This window comes from Equus przewalskii, chromosome 7 (assembly GCF_037783145.1).
Source record: "Equus przewalskii isolate Varuska chromosome 7, EquPr2, whole genome shotgun sequence".
NCBI classification, from domain to species: Eukaryota; Metazoa; Chordata; class Mammalia; order Perissodactyla; family Equidae; genus Equus; species Equus przewalskii.
Genome location: NC_091837.1, coordinates 80,124,652 through 80,146,620, shown reverse-complemented (window position 1 = coordinate 80,146,620; position 21,969 = coordinate 80,124,652). Strand labels below are relative to the sequence as shown.

The 21,969-nt window shown below is 44.8% G+C and overlaps 1 protein-coding gene across 4 annotated transcripts in view; it reads left to right on the top strand.

Annotated features, from left to right (window-relative positions):
* The first annotated feature begins 1,043 nt into the window (after positions 1-1,043).
* RNF152 (ring finger protein 152) overlaps positions 1,044-21,969 on the top strand; it is a 77,555-nt gene continuing 56,629 nt past the window's right edge. The window contains exons 1-2 of one of the 4 annotated variants that reach the window (XM_008534978.2): positions 1,044-1,212; positions 2,915-3,038. The gene's annotated coding sequence lies outside the window, so the exon portion shown is untranslated. Of the gene's footprint in view, positions 1,213-1,404; positions 1,704-2,098; positions 2,316-2,914; positions 3,039-21,969 lie in introns of those variants that run through there. The other 3 variants (XM_008534976.2, XM_070630281.1, XM_008534980.2) reach the window with 3 other exon arrangements.

Here is a 21,969-nt window from a genome sequence, read left to right as displayed (position 1 = left end):
CAAATTTTATTTTCTGCCCTGAAGTTGAGGCTGAAAATAAAGACTCCTGAAGTCTTCTATTCCAAGGATACCTTAGGCTTTTAAACACACATATAGCTTCCACTCCTGCCAGGTGTACCATAGAGGATGTAACTCAGGTGAACGAAAGGACACAGATCAGCCAGGTGACGGCTTTACCTGGATCCTGGAGAGGACTGACACCCTTCGAGCTTTATCTGTCTCTTGGTGACCGATTTCTGTATATGCTCAGTGACAGCACATTGGGGCATATTATGAACAGGTTTTATTTGTGGGACAAGGAGGGTCAGTGGAGTACATTATGAATTTTACTAAGTCACATAGAGCCCCTGTTGGTTCATATGGTTGCCTTTACATCCTCTGGGCAGAAACACTTCAATGAGCTATTGGGGAGGTTAGAGTGGGAGTTCTTTCCTTGTGTACAAGACAGTAGGACATAAAGACAGTTCTATTCCAGCAGCGGGGAAAGGCTGCACGCTCTGCTGGGTGACTTAAGGGCCACTCAGCCGAACCCTGGTGCTGGAGATCCAGGAAAGTCGGCAGAGTCATAGAATAGAGTTTTGAGTCTTCATTCTGCGTAGAAATCCCTAAAAAAAGGTGCCTGAAAAAAGGCACCAGAGGGCATGGAAACCATCCTCTACCAGCTACCTTTTGCCTCCGTTCTCTTATTTTTGCAGTTACAAGGGGCAGGAGACCATGTCTTTGGATTTTCTTGGAGAAACTAGACACTCTAAGCACGTCCCTAAGGTAGGAGTTAGGTTTCAAGGTGAATAGGTTAGGTCCCAGGACGTCCTGGTGGTTGGCACTGCCGTGCCTCTCCGGACTGGCACCTCTCTGCTCCCCTTCTCCCCGCACCCTATCTGAGGGAGCCAGGTGGTGGGGGATCCATCCGGGCCTCTGTGGATGTGTCCACGAAAGCAGGATCCCACCCTGCCTGGACTACGCGAACTTTTAGGGGCAGCCAAAGATTATCTGTGGTGACGCGGATCCAGGGCAGTTTTTGGAATCGTGACGACCTCAACTTCTCCCTCGCTCAGTCCCGAGGTCCTGAGCTGCAGACCGGTCCTCGCCAGCCTCTGCCCCCACCTCAACCCCGCCCTCCTGCCGGCTCAGCTCGGCCTCCTTTCACACCTGATTCCAGTTCAGGTCCCGCTCGCGCGCCGTGGGAAAGACAACCTCAAGGTCCCGGCTGAGGTTGGACCCTTGGGGGGGGCGAGGCCGAGGGAGCACGCGAGGGAGGGTGGGCAGCTCCTCACCCCGGGGGTGGTTTGCGATTCCGGACAGACAGACCGACGTCCCAGACCAGCGCAGGCGGGAGGGCTGGAGGAGGTGGAGCCGCCGGGGAGGGGCGGTGCCGCGGGGAGCGGAGCCCGGCCTCCCGCCCCCACCCCCTTCGGTGCCTTAGTCTGGGCGGTGACACAAAAAGCTCCCGCTCGGAGCCGAGCGCCTGGCGGCGGTGTCCGACCGGGAGCGCGGAGGGCGGCCGGGCAGGTGGGGCGCGTCCCGAAGGGCCGAGCCGGGAGCTGGGGCTGCAGGCGCCGAAGGCGCGCTCCCGGCGCCCGCCCCACAGCCCGCGGCGCGTGTCTGGCTGAGCGGGGGGCGGGCGCGCCGGGACCACCCCGAGATGCTGCCGCCGCAGCTGCCGCCGCCTCTGTAGGGAGCACCCGAGCCCGCTGCGGAGAGAGGTCTGTGAGTTTCGGTTTGTTTCTCTGCTCTGCCCCTCCCGGGTTCTGGGCGGCGAGAGGGGGGCGAAGGGATGTCTGCGCCCCCAGGGCGGCTGCACCCGGAGCTTGGGAAGCAGGAAAGGGGGGCTGCCTCCTGGCGTATTGGGGTATCTTTTGGATGGTGAGTAGGGGTGCCACAGGGGTCCCGGGGAGAGGAGTGCCGAGCGCGGCGGGGCGGCCCCGGGGCGCAGGGGAGATGGTCCCTGGAGTTGCGTTTCTCCCGAGCGCTGGTGGACTTGGGCTGACGGCGTCTCGGCGGAGTCCTCAGATGCCCCCTGGAGCTCCAGTCCTAGGGAGCTCGTCTCGTGCCCGCGCCGCGCGCGCCCCTGAGATGCACGTGCGTGCGCGCGCGCCCTACTTGCGCCCCCACGCCTCACACACCCCGATGGTCCTCTCGCAAGCCCCTAGTCTAGCGCCTTCCCCACCCCCAGAAGTTGCCCTCGCGCGCCCCTCTGCGGCCACGGGGCACCTCCGGGGAGGAGAGGGCGCAGAGGCGGGCCAGATGTTGGGGGGCTTTTGTGTAGACCCACGCGCCTGGGGCGCTTGCTCCTGGAAGGGCAGCGGCAGGACAAAGTAGGCTGGACTCGTGGGACGCAGCTCGGGAAGCAGCAGTCCCCGATCTCACCTGGGAGTGGGGTCGGGTGGGGGGAGCACCGCACGGTTTTGAAAAGAGTAGAGAAATCGGCGAAACAGAGTGACAATAATTTGATGAGGTGGCAGACAGGGGCAAAGGAAAGAAAGGATGCTCGCGAATGCCGCGCGGGTGTGTGTGTGTGTGTGTGGGCGGGTGACTGGGCGCCCCGCGTTCCCGGATAACCGGGTTTACCTAGTATATTTTGCTAGTGTATATTTGCCCCAAGATGTTATTCTCCGCCTTCTCGGATTTCTTTTTTCTGAGGGATTACAGTTGCTAGTAGAAGCTCTACTGCCAAAGGAGAACTTGGGGGCGGGGGAGACTGCAGAGGAGCGGGGGGAGGTGGTTATTTATCCTATAGAGGCAATTAGGAGGCGTTACGCCCCCTCCGCGGCCCGCCGGCCCGCCATGCCGATGCACCTCAGCCGTCTTCCTCCACCTCCCCCGGGGCCCCCACTCCGCCGCTGACCGGGGAGAGTGCGTGGATCTCTTTCTCTGTTGCGCGTATCTAACCCTTACTGCCTGTATTTCACTGCAGGCTGAACAGAGCTCACGCTCAATTGTGCATCCTGCTTGCCCGCCTCTTGCCTCCCAGACGCGTACCATTTCCACTTGATGTCATCACGCAGAAGGGGGTGAAAGGGACTCGGTGACAGATTCAGGTAACCCCCAATAATCTGGGTAGCCGCCTGGGTGTCTCTGGGTCATTTAGGCCAGCAGGGTTTGCACTGGGCTTTTTGAGTGGTTTCTGCATCACATCATTCCGTTCCTGTCTGTGTGGCAGAGGAGGGGGCCCTGAAACTCCTGGTTCAGAGAAAGAAATTGCAAATGACTTTAAACCTTCCTTTTGAAGAAGTCATTGGGCGCAGGGTGCGTTTGGGGTTGTATAAATTCCACCTGATTTCCTTTGATGGGAATTTTGATACAGTCAGTGCATAGGCACTTGTATCTGAATGTGAGCTTTGGATATATGTATGCCTGCTTTCTTATCTGTGGCAATATATTTTGGCTTCATAACTGAGATATTGTTTATTTAAAAGATGTCATTGTAAGGCTGATTATAAATTTGACCAGGGCTCAATTAGGGCATTGGTCAAATGTGGTGACCTTCTTGTGAAATAATGTCTTTCCTTGTAATAGTGTTTGCAATATCAAGAAGGACACGCCAGCAGTAAGTTACTGGGAGATGGAAGGGAAGGGTGGGGTGGGAGGAGCACAAGGAGAAAAGGGAGCTTTAGTTAAGTTTCCGTTTATATAGCCATGAACCATTAGGCTCTCATTCTGCGTTGTATCTTTGGGTCGTTGGTTCTTTTCCAAAAACTCTGGGCTGTTCTTTTCTTTCCAAGGATAGTTCTGTTTTGCTGTCAGCCTAACCAGATCAGGGGTTATCTTGATAGAGCTCAATGAAATCGTAACCTTCAGACAGATCGGGGCACCTTGGCATTGTCTCCTAGAGGGCAGAGTCCTGGCGTCCTGCACAAGTAGGAGGGACTAAGGATGGTTGTGGAAATGGACTCGAGGTTTGCCTTGCAGGAAGAAGGCATTGCCGAGGGCCAAAGGCTCCTGGAGCCCTCTTGCACTGCAGCAGCAGCATCAGCGTATCTGTGACAGATTCTCTCTTCACCATTTTCCCCCCAAATCCCTTGAAACATAAAATTTAGAAACTTGAGAGATTTGTCATTCACCTCTAAGGTAGTTTTATTTTGAAAGGTGACTTTCAAAAACCTAAGTGACACTGGCATTTTTCCTTCCACTCAAAGCATTCAGGAATCCCTAGGAGTGGTGAGTTATCTAGTCCCGGCTGAAACAAAGCCCAACGCTTTAGAAAGATCAGATTTGCAATGTGTTGGGAGAGAGGTATTTTGACAAGTAATTTTTGTGTCAGCAATAATGCAGGGTGTGTGCTGTGTTCCTGCAAGAGGAAAAGCCACGTGATGGGGTAATAGGGAGTATAATAATGCAATAGAAACAAAGGGTGTGGTTTTTTTTTAATAGAAAAAATAAATACCTCACACACAGAATTCCACATGGGAAAACAGCTGCCCGCGCATGTAAATGCACGTCCAAGAACAAAGATCGCCATAGTGCAGTGTTAGGTTTCGCTGTGGTTTTGAATTGTGTACAGTAAGAAATCATAGTAAAGTGTTGTACTGATGTTGAATTTTTTTTTTAGGTGCAGGCTCCCCACCCCCGAGATGTCTGCAGGAGTGTGGTTAGCTTTAGGTTGGACAAGCCCTAGAGGTTATGAGACCAACCTTTGCCTCCTGTGCCCGAGTCCTTCCTACAATGCTCATTTGATTCATTTAATAGCAGATGTTTATCAAGCACCTGATAGGTAACAGGCTCTGTGGAAGGTGCCAAGGGGTGGGGTGGGGGCGTGTGGAGACATAAAAATGAACCACCTTCAGGGAGTTTACAGGTTGAGGGAGACATGAAGGCCTGATTCCGGTTAAGTTCCATGGAAGCTAGACAGAGAGGAACGGAGTGGTATTGGACTTCTGAGGAAGGAGGCTAGGATCATTCAGCCTCTACTTGAATGCCTCTTTCATTGGGGAGCTCACTACTTTGTAAATGACTGGACCTGTTGTCAGAAGGTGACCTTTTCTTCATAGTCTTTAAACTCCTCAGCTGGGTTCCACATGAATGGTTAGATTTCCTCATTGTTGAGAGGTCATTCTGTTTTCACTCCTTATTCCCTGAGTTGTTTGAACCTGTCTATCCTGTTGGCACCCTCTACATTTCGAGGTATTATTCAGTCCCGGCTGCACTTGAATTTTGAAACAAATTCTGCTGTTCTGGATTATTTGATTTAGAAAACAGATGGGGTGGGGGAATTTTTGCAGCTTTCTCTCTTTTTTAAACAGTGATGTATCAGCAAGATAGGTTAAGTTGCGCTGCAGTAACAAATCACCTCCAAATCCCAGTGGCTACGTACAGCTTCTTTCTTTCCCGTGCTGTGTATCCAGCGTGGTCAGCAGGTGGGCCCTGTTCGTCAGAGTCACTCAAGGGCCCAAACTGAGGGAGGTGGGATCTTGAGGGTGCTTGCAAGATCACTGCAGCATTGGAGAGGAAACCAGAGAATCTTGCTCTGGTAATGACATGATCTGACCCAGCAGTGACTTCATTGCCTCACCCAGAACTAGTCCTATGACCCCATTTAACCACAATTTCATATTTATTCTACTGAAAAAGGGAAAACAGGCTATAGGTGGACAGTGCTAATGACTTCCACAAGTGGTGTGCCTGGCCGAGAGTGTGTTGCTGCCAGGCCTAACTCGGTGCTTTGTGGGCATCATTGTTACATGACTATTGATTGAATGAATGAATGATAAATATCTTAAAGCATCTGGTCCTACCCCAACACGTTACTTACTGATATGTTGGTATTATATTTCCTAATATGATTGTACACTGGTCATCTAATAAAAAATGATGATTTTCTTTTTTTTGCCTGCTTTGAGTACTTGTTTACTCTGAAGTGCTAGGCCAGGAGATATTTCCAAGGCTGGTTCTAGGAGGTTCGGTGCTTAGCGTTATGTAATAGAGAGGTGTTACTCACAGACTTTCTCTCCCTGCCCATCTGCCTCTTGTCTAAGACTTCCTGAGTTTGTTTGGAACAGCCCAGGGGAGAAAAAGAATGGCAGTGGGCCTGGCATCACCCAGAAGGTGGCCTCACGTAGCAAAGACTGCAGGGCATCAGAGGGCACCTGGAGAGGGCAGGCATGGGTGTAGTGTAGCCTTGGGTCACCCTCTTGTTACTTTGATGTTTAGAAAAAGCAGTTTGGACAAGAGGCTTTTTCTGGTCTCAAGACTAGTAGACCACCCAGAGAGTTCTGAGGCATTTGTACTTCCATCAGTGGCCCTCCTGGCTGTGAAGGTGGTAAGTTTTAAAGCCCTCCTTGCTGCACTCTCCCTAAAAATACTTGGGTGCTGTGGAACAGGCATTGCAAGGGCCTGTGGATTAAACAGTGGGTGGCTTGTGGAGAGATTTTGCTGTGGAAAGGGCTGGCCACTCAAATATCTTTATTCATGTTGTGATAAATGCATGCGTAGATTAGAATTTTCAGGATTTGATAAATACTTTAGCATAAACATAAGCATGGAATTTAACAAAATAATATTGCTTCTATCTCAATAATCACCTCGTTGAACATATTTTTAATAAAGACAGCTCTCTGTAGGCAGGTAATGTGGTAAACTGACTGTTAGCCCCCAAGACACAGTGACTAGAGGACGTGAACATTGGCCTAAGGATACAGAGGCTGCCTTTTGGTCCATCTTCAGTTGAGTGACAAGATATTGCATCCAAAGGGGTTCTGATGTGGGAGATGAGCAGCAGGAAGAACCAGATGTAGACCATCCAAGACCTCCAAGAACCAATTGAGGGTGCCTGTGGTTGGGCTAAAGGAGAGGCACAAACTGAGCAAGAGGGAAAATTAAGCCTGAGGGACTAGTCTTGAAGTATATTTGAGAAGCTCCAAAACACATTTCTATATTTAGTTTGGGCTCTGAGTGTCTATCACTTTAATTTCGTAACAAAGTTGGCTGTCCAGGTAGAGGACACTTGTGGAGTGAGTGTGGCTCCTGGCCCTGACTGTTGCAATGTTGTGGAAACCTGAAAGGAGGAAGACATTGGTTTTCTTGCTTCTTCCTTCATGGCTTCATGAGCTATGCTGTGTGTTCTGGAGTCTGCCTCAATAATTGAAGTCACAGTTTGGATAAAATAAGTATTTGTTTTATGTTTAAGGATTTTCTACTTCTGGTTGACTTACTATCATTGTAAGATATAAAGAGGGAGGCCTCAAGTAGTGTATATGTGACTTGCATTTCCTTTGGGTAGTTCTTGAGGCCTGTGCTTTCCTGGCTTAGACCCTATATGACTGCTGAGGCCTAGATACATCTTTGTAGTGTTATGGGGGGCTGCTTGTGATCTCCTGGGAGTGGAGGGGGTATGCCCTATTTACCGCTTGATTCATTAACTCCTGCATAGATAAAACTCATTGCCAACATCCTGTGTGATAAAAGTTATTCTGACATCACATGGGTTTCCTGGGGCATCAGACTTCATGCAAGGAAGGGATTGATCAAAGGCGGATGTGTTGCTCGTAGGGGCAAAGTCATGATGAAGTGGAATCTACGAGTGCTGTGTTCTGTGCTTGCATTTTCTTTTCCTACTCCCCCTACCCCCATCTTATTCCTACCTACCAAGGAAATGTAACTTTTCTGCCTTGATTTCCATTTATAAATCCAGATAATCACACTTAATGTGCTCCTCACTGAGGTTCTGCAAGAACGGATGAGATTTTGATCGTCAAAATCTTTGATGATCAAAGATTTCAGATTTGACAAAGATGTCAAATAGTTTGACAGAGACTGTGGAAATAGAGAGCATTGTTATTAATATTGCTGTTTTGCTTACAACAGATTAACCGTCTCTCCTTAGTGACAGTTCCCATATCTCCCTTAATTTTCATCCCCACTGCTGGCTGCGTCCTAGCCGAGAACCTTATTTCTCTCTGGGCTATTAGAATGGGTACCCTCACCTCCTGGCTTTCCCATCCCCAATCTGTATAACAAAATATTGTCACGCTTAGGACAGTAGGTCATTTTAATTGTTCATTCCCTTGCTTAATAACCTTCAGTGGCTTCTGTTTTTTTGGGATGAGCTTCATGTTCTTTAGTCTTTCCTTTGAAGTTTTCCCCAGGTTAACCCCAGACTTCTTGTCCAAGCTTGACTTTTGTTCTGCCTGACTTTAAAACACTACCTTAGCTGGCCTGGTTAAGCCACTATTCTCCAAAAATGCTTTGTATAGCCACTTTCTTAATTCTCTGATATCCTGTGGCCCACAGTGTCCTCTCCCTATACCCCATTGTTAAAAGTGCAGCTTAGCTCTTAACACTTCTAAAAATCTAACTCCTTCACTTTAGCCCTTAGCCATCCTTCACTCCTCCAGAGTTCTCTGGCAAGATTGCCTCCATCTCTTGTGTGATTCAACATTCATTCATTCTACAAAGAACACCTATCATAGATTGTCTTGTAATATCGCCTAAGACTCAAGTATCTTTTTCTTTCTGTTTGATTGCAAAGAACAGAAACCCATTCAAACTAGTTCACACAAAGGGAGGTATATTGAAAAGATGTCCCAGGATATCTTTTATCATCAAGCCACATATCACAAGAGTCCTAGTGAATGGGATTCTTCCAGTCATCGTTCAGCTGGGGGAAAGAGTGAATGAGGTGGACACTTGCCTTCAAGGGGGCCTGCAGCCTGGCAGATGAGACTGGGAGATTGAGACCAGCAGGATCTCAGTTCCTTCGAAAGCTCCTTAAAGATGAAGACTGGATGAGGTTTGGCCTTATTTTGTATTCCCCACCATGTTTGTACATAGTGAGGGCTCAGTAAATACTCAATCATCGATGAGTTTTTGACAACACAAAAATGATTGTGACCTACTGTGAGAAAGGAATTTTAGATACTTTTAGCCTGTAGACTTAAAAGAAGTTAAGAAGAGAGAAGCTTATTTTTAAGAGCTTCGCCTGCTTGCATTAATAGTGATTAAATGTTGAATTAAATTAGAGTTGCCAGGCTGCAGTGTTCACACCAATGATTGGGAGGTGAGCATTCTCATTGAGAGTCATCATTCTAATAAATGAATTATTATTGATGGTCTGTTTTTCAACTTCACTTTGCCTGCTGCTTCCAAAACAACAATAAAACAAACTAAAAAGCCCCTCTCCTTGGTGACATATATAGAAAGCAGCATTAGAACTTTATACCCCACCAGGCCACCCCACAGTCTAAAGGAGCAGATTTTGCTGTTTGGGTTTGACACAAGTGGGTGACAATTGCCCACAACTGTGGCCACATCTCCCTTCGCAATTAACTTGTGGCGTAAATGCCTTTGTGATAGACATCTGGTTTACCTACCCCTTTTGGTTTTGGAATACAGATTCACGTGATAGAGACTCTTTACCACTCAGAATGCTTGATCATTATGGATAGTGTTATTATGAAAGAGGAAATGTGTTCAGCTGCTTGCAGAAGATGGCCAGGAATACATTAACATTAAAATAATGTTCTCAGTTTGATGGAGAGTGAATGGAGCTGAGATAAATGTCTCAAAAACAAAGCATCTGGTGTGAGGTCCTTTTGCAGTTGTGTTGCTCCAGGGTAGATTTCCAAATTGCTTCCCTCCAGGTTAATATGACATTAAAAGTGGTTAGAGAGCACGTGGATAGATCTCTGTATTTTAAGAGAATTTGCCTCTTTGTTGCATGAGACATAAGGGTTTACTGTCATTTTAAGGGAGTAATAGCTAATTCTACCATGCAGGTAGAGAGCCATTCTTAACTGGGGTAAGTACCTTTCCATCCACTCCTGCTCTGTCACACTAACACTTCAGAAACCTAGGGTAGGAATCTATCTATTCACCTCTGGTGGTAGGTAAAATAGCATTTGAAACACTGAACATCAATGACTTAAACCCTGTATTAGGTATACCATTGTATTTAGTAAATTTATTCAAATATTGGGTGCCTACTGTTTGTCAGGCACAATTCTACCAACTGAAATCCCTGCCTTGCTGTAGCTTAATGCGTAAACTTAACTCCTAATTAATTAAGTTTTCTGGGTTTTTTTTTTGTTTGCAATGGCAAAGCTAAAAGGAGAGAGAATAAAAGAAATGTATCTGATATTCTTCTTTCTCAATTCTTGATCCCTCACCATAGATGTCCACCTTACTCAATCCTAATTCGGTTGAGTGGTTAAAAAAAGGAATTTTTGAAGAGAGATGAGTTTGGGTTCAAATGTGAGCTCTGCCGTAATGACCTTGAGTCAATAAGGTCTGACCGAACCTTGGTTTCTTCATTTGGAAAATGGAGGACAGTCAACCTCATTGAGTTATTATGAGAGTAAGTGAGATCATTTATACAAAGTACTTAGTGTGCTGCCCTACGCATTGTGAGCACTACATAATGGCAGCTATCTTAATGTCCATTTTATTTAGCATCTACCATCCACCAGTCTTGGTGCTGGATTCTGGGAATCTCGGGGTGAATAGTCATGGTCTAAACTGAAGAAGCTCTTAAATTGGCCAAGGAGATAGCCGCATCCAAATAACTACAGCCTTCGGCATTTATATGAGGATTTCTTCTGTATGTCATTGTCATTGGAGTCTTGTCATTGGAAAGTCTTTGTACAGCTTTGCTTAAATACTGTGGAGTTTAAAAGTGATAGCTCTCAAGAGGAAGCTGGAGGAAGCTGGGGGAAGCTGTGAGGTTCTAAGATAGCAGGCAACCCAGGCCTTTCTTAAAGGGCATAGCCTCCTTTGTCCTTTGACCTCGCTCCTCCCAGGCAAACGAAGGCCCTCCTATAATGGACCGCTCTTTCTTAGGGTCTGGTTTCTTGGGACTAGAGTTGATATCCAACCTCTTAATCTCAAGTTCATGTGCCAGATGTGCAGTAAGCCAAACACTGAGACATCATGCTTGGAGATGGAGAAAGGTTTATTTGAATTGGCCAAGACAAGAAGGCAGGAGCATGAGTGCTCTCAAATCTACCTTAACAAGAGAAGAAGGCAGGGAATTTTATAGAGCTAAGGGGTGTGGCAGGAGGAGTTTCAGGGAAACAAGGGGGTAATCCATGTTTCTTTCACTCCAGAAAGCCCCTGGGCAATGGAACTTCTGGGCATCAATGGCAGCTGGGGGCTGGTTATCTGCTGATCCTTGAAGACATTCTCTTTCTTCTGTAAAACAAGCCCATAAATCCTTGTGAGCCTTGAGTTACCCCTTCAAGTTAAATAGAAGACAGCAAATTGGAGGATTAATTTCTTTTCATAACAAGGTCAAAAGGTAATCTTACTGAATATTTACAGTAACCCTCCAGGTACCCAACTTCAGAGTGACCTATCGAATCACTTTGTTCAGGACTAAGTGAATACCTGGGTCAAAGGACTTTTTGTTTTAAAACCAGAGCAGTCCCAGGAAAACCGGGACATGTTGGTCACCCTATGTAGGGGTCCTGTCCTTGTTCTGTGATTGTTTTTTGGCATCCTGAAGCAGGCTTTGTGGACGTTTTACAGGGTTAGAGATACAAATATCCTAAGAGGCAGGCGAGAATGGGGCAAGATAAGACGGGAGAAGGCAGCTGGTTTTGTTAATCTCTTTATTTATGAATCAGCTTTTTAGCATGGGATCTTTATTATCATCAGCATCATCATCATTTTTTTTTTTTTTAAAGAAGAGAGTGTTTTAATAAAGGCAAGAGAACTAGACTATACAATATAAATGTAAAGTTAATGGGATCTTTAGAAAATTCCCCTTCAACAGTGGTAGTTGCTGTGGCTGGCAGGATTGTTGCACAGGGCTTGGTACACAGTAGGCACTCTGTAAATACTTGTTTAAGGAATGGTGGAATCAGTTTAATCTTCAGAAATAACTTTGAGAGTTGGGTTCCTGTTCAGGCTGGATTGCTAATTGTAGTGGGATTTCAATCTGGGTCCTTCCATAGCTCATTTGAAAATGCATAAACCTAGATCCTCTCTGGCTTCCTGGTTGCACTGATATTCGGAGCATACTTATGTGTAAGCTCTTCTTGACTTTTTTTCTTCTTGACAGAACCACATGGTGCTAGCAGATGAGTTGCTTTGTCTTTTGTTTGCAGCCAGGATGCTCATGTTGTAAGCCTGACAGTAGTGTGGGCTGTGATGGGGGTGCTGTGTGCACAGTGCCCAGTGCTTTCCTCTCAAAGATATGGGAGGGATTTCCTGATGAGTTTATTAATACCAAGTGGGGGCTGGGAAGGGAACCAGGCCTGCCTCCATAACCACTGAGTGGAGATATCTGGAGCCCACCCTCCAACTAGGCTCCAGTTTGCTGGCATTCCTTCTCTCCATTCCTAACACGTGGGATTGATGGCAATGCATAAGGCTCCTGGATAAGCCACAGATTTTTCTAATCTTTAGCTGATACCTCAAATAACACTTTGTGTTCTGTTTCTTCTTGAGAACTGTAATTGTTTATCTGAGGATGGTAGCTTGGTGCGGACAGGACCTGCAGCAAGTTGCCAGAAACAGTAATTAGCTTGCTGGTTGCCAGTTCTGTAAATTTCATGCACGTAGCGCCTGAAGGCAATTGCCAGACATTCACGTCACCCTTTCGGTCAGATTCCCGTGTCATCAGTATGCGTGCCGAGATAGTATTTCATTTATGTTCCTGATAAGCCAGATTTCTTCATGCTCTATTACTTCACCTAAGAAAAAGGTAAATACCTTGTCTACGAAAGGGGAATCTTTTAGGCAAACAGAATTCATGTAATAAATTCCCTTTCTTTCTTTCTTTTTTTTTTGTTTTGTTTTTCAAAGGGTTTTTTTTTTTTTTAAAGATTGGCACCTGGGCTAACAACTGTGGCCAATCTTCCTTTTTTTTAAGGATTGGCACCTGGGCTAACAGCTGTTGGCAATCTTTGTTTTTTTTTAATGCTTTATTTCCCAACCGCCCCCCCTTCCCCCCCCACCCCCGCCCCGGCACCCGGTACATAGTTGTATATCTTAGTTGCAGTTCCTTCTAGTTGTGGGATGTGGGATGCCGCCTCAACGTGGCCTGAGGAGCGGTGCCATGTCCGCGCCCAGGATCCGAACCCTGGGCCGCCGCAGCAGAGTGTGCGAACTTAACCACTCGGCCACGGAGCCGGCCCCTCCCTTTATTTCTATATACAAAATGCTAAATGTTAGTTCAAAGAGTTAGTGTTTCTCTGCTGGATCAGTCATTTACTTTTTTCCCCAATAGTGGAGTTACAGCTATCAAAAGTTCATCACTCCTACACCTTGAGTTTATATCAAAATAATATCGCAAAATAAGTATCGCATCTCATGGCTGTCGTACTCCCTACAAGAAGTTCGTTGATTTACAAGGGAAAATGTCTTCACTAAATGTGTCAGATTTCACCCCAGACTTCTTACACCTTATTTGTGGAACCTGACCATGGAGATGCCAAACCCTCTCTTTGATGAGCTCCTTAAAATAACATTCTTAGGGTTAAGTCCAGTCTGCAATGGGAATTGAAAAAGAGATACTATCCAGACAGGTTAGAATTCCTTGTAAATTAGGAGGGGAGTGATAATTAATTTTGAAGTCTAACAAACGTGGTTCAGCGTGGTTCTTCTAATTGTCTCGGCTTTCATTATATTCCCTGTCCTTCACTTGTTGCAAAGGGCTACGCCATTAGATTCTGTCACCACTTTTAGTAAAGGTGAATGGGACTTCACTTAGACTAGAACCCTTGACATGGGTTGTTCACCCGCAATCTGGAATTCTTGTCTCAACACAGAAGGAAGCAGTTCTGAACAGCCTGACTCTCCTCTGGGTTCTGGAGTCCGCTTCCCTCATTCAGCTTCTCCTTCGAGATTCTGACTTGTAAAGAAACAAATTTCTTCCTTTTATGAGGCTTTTTACTTCTAGGTGATGGCTGTTGTTCAATATAATCTATAGTACTTAACAGCTAAATACACTTTGTTTTCGGAAAGCTGATCACAGTGAAAATAAGAAGAGTAGAGAGAGGGGCAACACTCTGAGGGAGGAAATGAGTAGAGAGAATAATGGAGGTACATAATTGTGTAGGAGTATGTATTTTTAAAAATTCGATTTTAGTTTCAAAATCAAGAATAGCTGTTGTTTACGTGGTGATATTGGTTTCGTAATTAAAAGCATCTTGCCCAAAGCAAATTGAAGTTGTTATTAATAATGTTCTGTAAAATGACATGGAAGTTTGTCAGGTATTTTCCTTCCCAAACTCTGTTGGATTCCACAATGTATTTCATGGGAACTGAGAGACAATTTTGGGGGGCAAGGGGATAACTGCAGTACAAAGATAAAGATAGTGTTTATTATATGCGTCAGGCTCAGTCCTAAGTGCTTTACGTACATTATCTGGGAGGCAGGCGATCCTGCAAAGTTAGGTGTCTTGTCCAACATCACGTGGCGAGTTGATGCCAGAGCCGGGATATCAACCTGGACAGTCTGTGCTCTTAACTGCAGTCTGGGAGTCACGTTCACAGCTGGGATTAGGGATCAAAAGAAACGAAAACTCTTTTTTTTTTAAAAAAAAAATACAAAACGGGTTCAACGTAACATAATTTAGGAAGAGATCTGACTTCTGCACTGTCCTGTCTTTGGGAACAAAGACGGACGATTTTGGTCAACCGTCTACCTGAAGCAGTTTGATGTTGGCTTTGAGGCAGTGTGGTTTGGAAGAGTCGGTGATGGGTTCTGCTGGGGAATTTGCAGTGAGGTTTCTGGCTATTAGCTGAGCTTTGCCCTGAGCTAACAAGTTTCTGTGAAGTCTGGTGGCATGAATTGTTTCTCGAAGGGCCACTTGACTGAAAGCCAGCTTATGTAGCAGGGAGGTTAAGACTTTCATGAATACACGACTGAAAAATATGTTTGAACAAGAAAGCATTTTTTACAACCCCTCTTCCCCCACTTACTGTTTTCCCCCATACCAGAAAGGAGAATAGATCACATTCTTTCATATTGCCATTCCCTTGTTCATGCAGTTCCCTTTTCCCAGAACACCTTTTCTTCCTGCCCTTCCCACCCCCCACTTCCCCTAAAAAAACACAACATCGTGATGGAAAGTTGTAAGTATGTGCTTCCTTCAAGACTTCCTTCCCATCCCACCTGCCCTGTGGATTCTCCTCCAACTCTCTCAGGCAGAATTACTTTCCCTTCCATTTGTTCTTTTTAACCCCACTTACCCCTGCGTATGATCATTCTGTATATGGTTGCTTCCTCTGCTCCATTGTGAATTCCTTGACTGTAGAGACCCTGTCTTGTTTAAGAGTTTGGAGGAGTGAATGGAGGAGTGAAGAAGTCAATGAAGGAACAAACTATGGATACGTGGATTTGTTGAGATTGATTAGAATATATGTTGGTGAAAAATGGTGGTAGACCTGAGCATTGATATGTTATGTGATGTGGCAATTGACTAGATGCTTACCAAAATCTCAGCATTATTGACATTTGAGACTGGATAATTCTTTGTTGTGGGGAGACTGCCCTATGCACTATGGGATGTTTAGTAGCGTCTCTGGACTCTACCCATTAGATGCCAGTTGCCCAGTTGTGACACTCAAAGATTTCTCTAGCCATTGCCAAATGTCCCCTGGGAGTCAAAATTGTCCCCAGTTGATAGCCACTAGACTATCACTAGAAAGTATTAGACTACTTTCCGCATCTAGGTGGGACCATGTGACTGGTTCTCACCAATGGGATGTGTGCGGAAATGAGAGGCAGTTAAGAGTGGGGTGACTTTTCCACACTTGCTCTCTTTCTAGTCTGCTGGCCAGCTGCAGGGGGTGCAGGGGAGAACTGCGGAGCCCTAGGATGTGGTGGAGCCACAGGATGGAAGGAGCCTAGATCTTGAATGACCATGTGGAGCAGAACCTCCCTTACCAAGCTGCATTGGGATGCATTGTGAAGAAGAGATTAAACCATTAGTGTGTTAGGCCAATGAGGTTTTGGGGTGTTTATTTTGTTACTCAGCGTACTGTGCCTGACCTTCCTTGACACCTAGGATGGAGAGACCTTGCTGACACAGCCATGCCAGTATTCCAGGTAGTGAGTAAAAACAGACATTCCAACCAAAAGAGACAGACTTTTTTGTTCGTTCTTGTGTAGCATCAGTCTTATTGCTATGATTCTTTTAATTTCTGTATTGTATCAGCAAGTAAGATGGTGATAAATGTAAACTTGTTATTCCACCACTCTGACCATTCTGACGTGAATAACGATCAGCTTGGAGCTATAAATAATTTTAGTAAAAAGTAATAAAACATCAAGTATCCTAGCAGTTGTCATTTCACTGTGTATGAATATGTGTCTGCAATGCAAATTCAAGTTGAGATATTTGTGGCAATTTATGTTTAATGTATTTCACCCTTTTTGGGGGAAAATGACAGATGTTGATGCCCTACAGTCACAGCTGTTCCCCACACCATTAATAAATAAATCACTGTATGATGTGATGGGCTTTGAAACGGGCTCGTATGTGCTTAGTCCAGCTGAATGCAGTGGATTAGTGTCCTTTAAAAAGCTGAACCCAAAAGCTTGCTTATCAGACTAAATTCAGCGCGTAGGTCTAGGATTCTTTTGCAGCAATTAATTGTATTTGTGGTTGTGTCTACGCAGAGCCACTGACCGAAATGCGTAAGTCAAACGGTTTCATTTGGCACCCATCTGGATGACAATGGTGGGGTTGTTTGTGGGAGACAATGGCTGTTTGTGGGTGAGCCCTTCTATGGCTGAAAGCTTTGTGTTTGATTCAGTGGTCTTGGTGTCTTCTCCGTTTCCACAGCATTCAATCCATTGTTCAAAGAGCCCCTCCCAGTGAATTTCCCCCTGCTCTCAGTCAATCAAAGAATCCCTGTCAGGAGATTGAGCAAATCTGGCTTGACGATTTCAAGGCGGTAAGGTCTCTCTTTCTAGTAAAAAATCCTGCTAGACATCTTAACTACCAAATATCTGATTCTTGTGGTTTTTTCCCCCCATATAAAATATATTCACAGTAATAAGAATAAGATGAGCTAACAGGTATGGCACTAATTATGTGCCAGCCTCCAAGAGTTTTGCATACACTACATGCATAATTCTCACAACTGTCTTATGCGGAAGGTACTATTAATATCTGTATTTTAATTTGTCTATTTACGAGAAACCAAGGCATAGAGAGGCTAAACCACTTGCGCAAGGTCACAGAATGGTTAAATGCCCCAGCTGGGATTAGAACCCAGCCACGAGTGACTGCAGAGTTGATCCTATAAACCGCTGCGGTGTGCTGTCTCAGACTTTTCGTTCTGTTAAGGAGACTCACTTTCTCTGAGAGGTTCTATATTTTCATGACTTCAACTAACATCTGCATATGAATAATTGAAAAAGAGTTATTGATATTATTGCTTTATTTTTGCATGGTTTGAGCATGAGTTCCCAACTTAGCTGTCAGCTGATGCTCTTGTGTCGTCCATAATTCTTGGCACAATGCTTCCTTGTAAGAAAGTACTAAATTAGCACGTTGGTTTAATTATTTTTATGCAGAGATGCTCCTTTAGGAGGTTACTCCTGTAGGGGTATGAACACACTTACACAAGGAACTCAAAGGCCAGGTGGTATTGGATGAAGTGGTATTGGCATTCAGAGGGAGAAGACTACTTCCTGCCAGAAGATTTAGAAGGGCTTCATGGAAGAAGTAGCATTTGATGACTCCCTTGAAGGGCAGTAACTGGACATGTGGGCAGGTGGTAGGGGAGGGTGGATCTTGTCTTCTGGACAACAAGTAATGTGCTATGACTAGAGCATGGAGTATGTGAGCCAGGCTAGTACAAAAAGGATTAGAAAGGTTGGTGGGAATGGGGACTTTGGGATTTATTTGGAGGAAGCCATTGATGGATTAGGGACAGGGAAGGACATGGGCACGAAGCTGTGCTTTCAGAAACTTAATCTGGCAGCAGTCTAGGTAGATTGGAGAAGGAAAGGTCAAAGATGGGGAGACCAGCTGGGGTCCAGAGAAGATGTAGTGAAGATGTGAACCTCAGGGGAGGCCACAGGAATGGAAAGGATACGTGAATGCAAGTGACATTTCAGAGACAAAATTAGTAGAATTTTGGAGACCAGTTGAATGAGAGGTGGGAGGTAAATAGGTTTTCAACTCTGAGGTACTGGGTGAATAATGATAACAAATATAAAATTGTAGGGAAAAGACCAGATTTGGAAGAGATCAAGAGTTCACTTTGGAAATAGCATTTAGTAGAGAGGTTAGAGCTGTATCTTTGAGAGAAATCCACGTCCAGATGGTCATTATGAGCCTGAGGTTGAACTATGTTGCCAAGTGGGAGAGGGAGCCCCTAGGGAGCTGGCTATGAAAGGACAGTGGTCTAAAGGATGGTAGAAACAAAGAAAAAAAATTCGTTTTCTGGAGCGAAGGATATTTGCATACGTTGAAAAGTAAAAGTGTTATGTGAGTTCACGTTATAGTGTAGCTTAATTTATATTTATTATTCCTAAGTTGGTTATGTTTCTCCTAGACTTAAAATATTTAAAATATTTTACAGACTGTGTGTGAAGAGTGTTATGTATGGGACCCTGCCTGGAATATCAGGAATCTGGTCAGAAGCCCTTCTGCTCACCTGAACTGGTTAACTCACCATTTCCTAGATATGCTCTGGGCTAGCCTGCCTTCTTCCTGTTGCCTCCTTAAGGATACCACCTTCTCTTTCTTCCTCTGACTTTCTGTTAAAATCCTAACTCTTTCTTTAATATCCCACACAAATCCTGTTTCTGAATCCCTGATGAATACAGCTGAAAATGGCCTTTGCTGCCTCCTGCATCTCACAGACCTTGGTGGAGGTCCTGGCATGGCCAGCTGCTGACCAGTGGTAGATGTGGATGCTCTGAGGGCGGGCCTGCCTTTATTCATCTTTGCATCCCAGGGTTTTCATCAGTAAATTGTTTTTTACCAGTAAATGTTGGCATGAACCGTTCTGTTATATCTCCAAGTAGTTCTTAGTCTCCTAAAGAGCGCAGTGATCTAACACTTTTTAATATCCCCCACACCTTGTTGGATACGGTGTCTTCATGCTGCTGGTGGGTTAAGGGCCGGATCATTAGGAAGTTTTCTTTTCTCTTGGTGGGCACTGCATCTTGCTGGCTGAAGCTTGTATCTGTAGTCAGAGGCATAATATGTTGGTTCCACCATTGGCTTAGTTTATATTTGCCTGCTATTCAAAAGGCATATTGACTGTGGTGATAGAGTCTTCTCTTCTCAGTTAACGCTCTGTGAAACGGGCAGCAGGAGGGAGCGCTGAGGCTAATTGCCCTGTCGTTTTGCCTTTGGTTTCATGTCAGATGTTGGGGTAGGTTTTCAGGAATCAAAATACACTCAGAGCCCAGCTGGGTCAAACAGTAGTAGAAGCCTGATATTAGTTTTTATATTTCTAATATTAATTAATCAGACAGAATTCACTTAGTATGATATGAGGAATGGTCATGAATAAACAGAGTAAAACTATGCATATTGGGGTAGATCAGGAACATACTTCAGGGAGTACAGTGGTTTTAATTTCCTTTTGTAAGGTTTGTTTACTAACACAATCTGAGCTCCCTCAGCCTCAAAAAACTCCTAGTAAGTAGTATGGATTAGCTAGAATGTGCTGTCCTGCACTCCGGTCTCTTCCATTTTCTCAGAAAACCAGTCCACTCTCTTTGGGTTATGGAGAGAGAACTTTCATCTCTTCAGAGAATGTGTTTGGTGGACTGACGTTCGTAACTGACTTTTGAAAATTCAGTTTAGTACGTTGGCAGAAAAAGAAGCAAATGGTGGCAGTTGCCTGGCTCTGTGAGTTGTGAGGCCTGCCGGCTTTAAGTGTGGAGACTGAAAAATTTTGAGTAAAGTTTTAAGTATGAAATAGCTTTGAATTGGACTTACACTTTTATAAGTTAAAAAAAAATTCTAGTACGTACTTGGCAGTCACTAAATTCCAAAGCATCTTGTGAGGCTCTATGTAAGTTACCCAATTTAATTCTCACAATAATTCAGGAGTAGATTTTTTATCCCCATTTTTTGGATGACCAAACTGAGGCACAGAGAGGTTTAGTAGCTTGCTCAAGGTTACACCGTCAAGTGGAAAACCAGATGGAAACGCTGAATCTGATCAGCAGTAGCAATGGTATGTCAGCCCGTTAAAATACAGCGGTCTTTCAAAACTTTGTGGTAGTAGTTATTAATAAAAGTACCAATAAAAAGAAGAAGCTGCCATCAGAAACAAAATATACTAACAATAAGCATCTTTATAGTAATTGTTCACTACAAAGATGAACGTGATATTAAAAATGAAATACTAAAAATTTTAGTTTTAATTTCGGTTACTCTGTGCTCTAGTCATAATAGAGTTGTGATTAATTATCTTATTGAGGCTATTTTGTTTCTACACCAGAAATTCATCTGGAAATTATAGTGCAACAAATAGCTGCTGAAATCATGATGGTGGTAATTATGTCCATGACATAATCGTGGAAGTATAGAATAATGAGGTTATTTTGAGAGAAGTCCGCGTTAGTAGAATAGCGAATGCTTTTCAAATGTAGGACAAGCACGAAAGGAAGAAGTCCTAATTGTGGATTTGTGATGTGTAATGGAAATGGGTGTTTTCAGGAATATTTTGGAGATTAAAAATTAGACTGTTCAGAGTTAATTCAGAGTTTTTAACCAGGCATTATCAAGGTCACGAGCAATATTTTTGGCTCTGGCAGTAAGCTTTTTAAATAAACGTTGTCAATCTCTGGGCTGTTGTTCTGTGAAGTCTCCATTTCTAGTGCTGGCAGTAACTTACCTCATCAGGGTTGCTGGTCTCCCGACTCAGGATCCCTTTCTAGAGCCTCCCTCGCAGGAGGTGTTGGCTTTTGCCATGAACACTCCCAGGAGTCAGGAGCTTACCGCGTCCCGAGTAAATTGTCCGCATTTTATAGTTGGGAAGACCTGAGACTAAATGAGGTGAGTTTATAGACCAAGGTCTCTGCAGTTCAGGAGTGGGCCTTGAGTTAGCCCTGATAGAACATGCCATCCTGTTCAACTCCGGTCATGCCCCAGGAGTCACTCTATGCCTAGCCTAGCTGTCCAGCTTGTCCTTCTGATACCATCGGACTACCACAGGACCCTAGCAATGCAGTCTCACTGCACCGGCCTGCACAATGTCCGTGGTTTTACTGTTAGGGGATGCATTCCATGTGGTGTGGTGAAAACAGCAGGAATTGTGGTCACTTAGTACACTGAGGGCTATATCCCTGTTCTGCTACTTATTTATGAGCCTTGTGATACTGAGCAAATGATTGTGTCCTCATTTAAGATGAGACCAGCAGTACCTATCCTGAGAGGTCATGATGAAGGTTAATAATGATAAATGATGTACACGGAGGCCTTGCAAGGTGCTAGGTACTGTTTTAAGTATGGTTGTGGGCCGCATAATGATGTTTTGGTCAATGACGGAGTGCATGTATGACAGTGGTTTCATAAGATTATAGTGGAGCTGAAAAATTCTTGTTGCCTAGTGCCTCTGGAAGAAGACACTCAAGAGGTTCATCCATGACTTCAAAGGGTTCGCCAAGGATGAGGAGGTTGCAAAAATCAACACGGCTGTGGTTGAGGTGGCAAATGACTTCCACCTCGGTGTGGATGACATTGACACTGAGGAGCTCCTGGAGATGGTTCCTGAGGAATTGTTGGAATTGGATCAGGGACCCATAGCTGAAGAAGAGGCAGGAGAAAAAGCTTATAGAACAAGGCTATAAAGAAAATATTTTGTACAGCTGTACAATGTGTTTGTACTTTAAGCTAAGTGTTATTACGAAAGAGTCAAAAAGTTTAAAAAAATTGAAAAGTTTATAAAGTAAAAACGTTACAGTAAGCTAAGGTTACTTTATTATTGAAAAACAAAAAAATTTTAAATAAATTTAGCGTAGCCTAAGTGTACAGTGTTTATAAAGTCTACAGCAGTGTCCAGGAAGGTCCTAGGCCTTCACTTTCACTCACCACTCACTCCCTGACTCAT